This window comes from Netta rufina (genome assembly GCF_964035555.1).
Source record: "Netta rufina genome assembly, chromosome: 2".
Lineage (NCBI taxonomy): Eukaryota > Metazoa > Chordata > Aves > Anseriformes > Anatidae > Netta > Netta rufina.
This window is the reverse complement of record NC_140124.1, coordinates 81,226,778-81,232,777: the sequence shown is the minus strand read 5'-3', so window position 1 is coordinate 81,232,777 and position 6,000 is coordinate 81,226,778.

The window sequence follows — 6,000 nt, the reverse complement described above, 5'->3', positions numbered from 1 at the left end:
CTTCAGAGTCTTCTGTCGAAATGGTTAACTTCTCAAACATAAAGGCTTTTTGTGTTCTAAACTGTGTCCTCTGCCTTATTTCTCTCTAGAAACTCTTGTAGTTTTCTGTGTTTTCTCTTCTTGGTTTAAGCTTTAACCTCAGTGAAAGGTTCAAGTCAATAAAACACGCTTTCTCAGGCCCTTAATTCTGCAGTATAAATACACTGCACTTGCTCAGCTTAAGGGAGTAGCTAATCTATACACACTGTGGGTTCAATCTGAGGCTCTCTCATGTCTAACAGCTAATCTATTGTTGGAGAGAAAGCTGCCTTAACTAACAGAAACGAGGCGCTGCACTTGAGAATCCTGCAACTTCTATTTATGGACATACGTGGTAGTGAGGTCAGCCAGAAGGTATTGAGTTCCACATTGCAAACTGTCAAAACTGATCTGACAGGATAGCTGCGGGCTTCCCCGCTGCCATTCAGCAGCACTTCTTACTGAACTGGTCCCAGGGCGTGTAGTATGTGAATAGGGGTGGGCTGCCTGTGGTCTTGCCTGTTCCTTAGCTGTCCTAGTCCCACAACCTTCTTCTCTAGATGAGAATTCATGCCCAGAGCCATGAGTCCAAATTAGCAGTACAATAGTGTCTGAGATGTTGGCTAAGAACCTGAATTTTCTTCTGAGGCATTAGATTTCTTCAATCTTTCTCAAAGATGTTTCCCCAAAAAAACAGCTCCTAATCTAACCTTAACTCTAAGGGGGGGATGACCCTTCAGGGCAATCAATTCCCTTTCGGGGATGAGAGGAGGTGATGGGCAGATTTCTAGGTATCATGACTCAAAGAGCACCCCAGAATATAAATCTTGGAGTAGTAACGGGGGTACCCTGACAATTGCTGTCTCCCACGCCCCAGTGATGTATTTACACTGCTACTGCTGGTTGATGCTCTCAGTAACTGCGACAAGAAATGGACCTTGAGACTGGCAGTCGAGCAGTGCAGCAGGACCCTGTTGTGCATCTTCAAGGTAAGTGTGGCTTCCTCTTGGGGAGGGAGGTGGGATTTCTGTTGCCACACGCTCAAAAGCCACAAGAAACCTGAAGGGGTTTCAAATGGAGAAGTGAGCCTACAGAACAGTCATCAGTTGTTATAAGGTCTGAGAATTAGTCTTACGGGAGTAAAATCCCCTGCTAAGAATAGCAGTTACCCCATGTGTGAGCTTGTAGTCATTAGCTTACCCAAATGCCACTTAGGGGCGTGCACATACACTAAAAATATTTTGAGATTGCTACAAGTTTTACAATGATGTTAGTCCCTATTGCTCTGAAAGAGCTGCTGTCCACATGGGTGCAATCTCTTTTGTGATCCTCTAATGCAACTCCCACAAGGTGTTACTGGAGTGAGTAAGCACTTAAAAGGGAATTGCTGTGCAAAACTGATTGTTTTGCCCATTTTGATTCTGTTAATTGACTCCAGTGCCTGAGCATACACTGTTCCTTCACTGATGGGCTTATCCCATTATCCTACCATCTTATCCTACAGTGAGATCTAAGATGGTGTGCACGACATGCGCTTGATACCATTTTTTTTTCCCCTCATCTCTGTCTTTCATTTCTGGTGAAGCCTCTGAGAAGAGGGATGAGAAGCACTTAAAATACCTGAATTATCTGTAAACAAATACAGTACTCACAACAGTACCTGTATTTCTTAGGGTTTGAACACTTCTAGGATTAAGTATTAAACAAATTGAGGTTGTTTTAGTAACTGAATTACTACATGCTGCCCCCAGGCCCTTTGGGAAATAACAGCCTGTCTGGTTGTCAGAGTAACCTTCCCTTGAAATCACCTCACTGGATTGTGCTTGAAACTGCTTATCATATAGAGCTGGGTTTCTGAAGCCGAGAAGGGAAGCTGGCAAACAAATCTAGAGTATAACTAAAGGATGAGAACCTGGTCTTTGGTATGGATAGTAAAGGTTCTCCTTTCTGTAGTGGGACTGTACAGCGTTTCACTACTGTGCAGCATGTCTGGCTCCTATTTTTTTTAGTGTAACTGTATGTCTTCAGCTAACCCTTTAATATAGCTACCCAAGAGACATGTTGCACTAAGGCTCCCTTATTAGAAACTAGGACACCTTCCTACACTGCTTACTGTTGTTTCTCTTCCTTTTTTCCTGGAGGAAGACAGACCATAAATAGAAGTAGTCTACACAGAAACATGTCCCTTTATGAATAAACATGTCCCTTTATGAATCCTACACAGCTTATTTGCCAGCCATAATCATTTAAAAATAAAAATAAAAAAGCCACCCCCATCGTTTCTGTAGGAGTTCAAGGAAATAAAGGAGAAAGGGGATAGAGGAAAACTGAAGAGGTTCAAAACTGCTCAGTAGGAATGGCCATAAGTTATAAAGGAAGATGAGCCTCATATTGGGACTAGAAAATGCAATATGATTTTTTGGCTTGAGTATCAGCTGCCTCTATCACCCAGGAGACCATTCATTATAAAAACTGCAGACTGGCTGCTGTATGCCAAACAACAAACAGATGCCTTTTCAAGTGTGCATGGTTGTAATTCTTGTTTCACGGAGCAGAACCAGTGAAGAGATTTCAGATTAGGCAATCTGACTACCTTAACCTATATCAGCTGTTGACTTGTATTTGTCCATGTGACATACAACTCTGAGACTTAATATTTTTGCATGAGGCATCCTTTCTGGAAGAAATGGTGATAGGCAGCACGTGCTTAGTGGGGTAGAGCTCAAGCCACTTATGACTCATTTGTGTTGAGAGAAGCTTGTATCAAGAAATTATTTTATTCACTTCAGCATAGTGATGGTGATCTGCAGGGAAGTATCCTCTTCTGTTGATAATTAAAGTTGATGGTTTTGGGGGAGGGAGACATCTCTTTTTCATCCCCTTTTTTAATGCCTGGCATTTTTGCTGTGTTGTCAGAATGTGTTGACCAAGGCGAACAGCTCCGAGAGGCATTTGCCTACTGGTAGATGCATAGCTGATAAACCTAAATAAGGCTGTAAGCGTGGCTAGTTACTACGTATGTTTAATTTAAATGGAATGAGGTCTGGTAGCCATGAGATGCCAACTCTTAATTTTATTTCTTTGTTCTAGGATGTCAGTCTAAAGCCATTATAACAGTGTTGTGAAAGGATAGTCCAGTATGTGGGCTGGTTCCTGGGAGAAACAAGTCTGATACCTTCCATCACAAATGTCACGTGAGCTAGTGTCCAAAAGCTGCTTGAGGCACTCAAGTATCTGTTGAGAATGTAGGTCTGCATTTGCTTTTCAACAGGTGTTTCCCAATCTGTCAAATGGGAGTAATAACGATTCTCTTCCTCCCAACGTATGTGAAGTGCTCATATACACCAGAAATAGGACTGCATTAAACACATTAGTCCCGGTGATATTGATAATCTACAAATTAAATCTGTGGGGCCTGTCCTATTGACAGACGTGTCTTTCCAGAAGGTATGGGATGAAGAGCATAGTACACCAAATATTATGGTTTATAACATGAAGAAAGAAGGGAATGCTGATTGTTGGTCTTTTCTCCTGCCAATTCTGTACAGAAATGGAGAAAAGCCCTCATCTTTTGTTTGAAGAAATTGCCTGCTTCTGGATGACAATCTCACATGCCCTATACTTAACAGCGTGGAGCTAGTAAATCTTTGTAGGTAACTGTGCAAGTGCTACATCTTTAGAGAAGTCACAAACAGACACAGTCCTTTGAGACAGGGATGCTGCAATACACTGCTGCGAAACACAGTGCTGGTGTCTGGAAGAAAAAAAAAGAGCTGGGACATCTAGTAACATGCTGTGTACAAGAGTTCTCCCTTCCTTCCTTAAACTTTTGCCCCTCCCTGTAAGCCTAATAGCAAAATTAGGTATAGTAGATCAGGACAGACCCTGATACTGGCTTTGAGTATGCCAAGTTTCATGGTTATTGCATTGAAATCATTAAAAAAAAAAAAAAAAAAAAAAATTAGCTTACTATTTTTGAAGGTTGGTGTTAAACTGAGTTCTGCTTCACAAGGAGGTGGTGTCTCAATTGTTGGATTAATCTTCTATTTAATAAGGCTAAAAATTCCATTTGCTAAAGCTATGAGGAGATAAAATCCTCCCTAGAGAGACCATGTGACTACCCTTCATACTGGGTACACACCCTTTCTCCCAAGGGATGTTATTCTACTTTTCCATTCCACATTAAAGTGTAACTACTGTATACTTTTAGGGACAGATCAGATATGGTGGCCTGCCTAGGAGCTACAAGTAACACCATTCCCCTGAACTTCTTTGGTGTGAGAGAGCAGAGTTTTCTCATTTACAAATAATCCTCTTCTCAATATTCCTGCGCAGTTTTCATCTTTTTTTTTTCTTTCCACAAAACAAAGCTCATGACTCTTTTTGATGTGTTATGCACCTGAGGCAATTCAAGAAAGGCTGTTTTTTCCCCCCTCCATCAACTCTGCAAAGAAATAAACCTGTAAAAGTATCTGGAGCTAGTCTTGTACATAACTGGATCAAAGGTTTTTGAGAGTTTTTTTTTTTTCCCCATCCAATCTAAAATTCAGTCTTGCTAAGCACATGCCTTTTGATACTCCAATAACCTGTCCTGATCTGTTTGTTAATTGTTGAGCTAGGAAAGAGCATGCTATTGGATCTTAGGTACTTCCATTTTAGATGGCTGTTATCTTTAGCTTGCCTACATGAAAACTCAAAATGGAAGCCTTTGGTCTCAGGAAAGTGCCTGAGGCCATGGAGTATTTTGGAAAAAGAATTTTTAGACCTGACTCTTACCCAGTTGGAGCCCTTTGAGCATTTGTTTGAATGCAGTCTGGAGCTGGCTGCTGGGGGGAGCCTGATCCCCCAGTGACTGTCAGCAAAGGAAACGGTGCAGGTGACAACTCTTCTGCCTCCCTGAGCAATCTGACAGCAAGCAAATGGCTTCTTTGCTCATAGCTCCAATTCAGTTTCAAGTAGCTTACTTGCAAGTCTGCCACAAAGAAAAAATGCGTTTTTTAGAGTATGATAAGCAGGTTATCTATTTAGGGTATCTAAGCAAAAAATGCAATTTAAGAGTGTATCATTCCTTCCTCCCCACTCAAAGCCTTTTTTCCCCTTGTGGGCAGAATTCCACTTATAAGACAGGAAATCACGTTAGCTTTGTTAAATTCATGTTTGTTAATGTTTGGTTCTTGTATGATAAAGATTTCTAATTGGTCTCAGTTTATCCATATGTCATCTTTTATTATCAGATTATTTCTCTCACTTGGTCTACCTTAGTAAATTTAAGGTGCATTTTTTGTTTTTGTCAAGGGTACATCTATCACTGCAAACAGAAACGTTAATAATACAGCTCAAGCAGAATGTGAAAGCTCTCTCTCCAGACGATGAAATGGCTACTCTGGCAGAGACTGTAGGGCTTGTTCAGCAAACAGTCCTGTGTTGTTCTGCACTGGAAAACGTTTCCGCTTTTTCCATGGATGCGACAGAAATACACCGCTTGCTTTCATGGTGAATAATTAAACAGATTTTTCGAGCAGAATTCAGACGGTCTCACAAAAGGCTTTACAAGCATCGAATGAAATTCAGGCATTGATGACTTAGACTCTGCTTCTGTGCATCCAGCATAATCCTGGCCTTACGGTTAAAAAGTTAATGGTGTGACTCGTATTTGTAAATTCCAGCTCCACGCTAGCAGGCAAGGAGAAAGAAAGCCAGCAGAGCAAGCCTGGATGAGAGATTTGCAGGGCATGGAGAGAACTGCGTTTGCTGCAGTGGGTAGCTCCATGGGTGGGGCTGGGCTGATACAATATCCTTCAGCTGCTGAAAGGATGGTACTGTTCCTGCTGCCTTGCTCCAGGTGTTAAGTTCGTGTTATTTCCTTTACGGGTGTCTGTGTGATTTCCCTCTGGAGCACGTCTGACCCCTCGATGGGTCAGTTCGGCTCTCTAAGCTACACAGCAAGGGATGAGAGATGGGGTGGGGAAGAGGCTTTTTTGT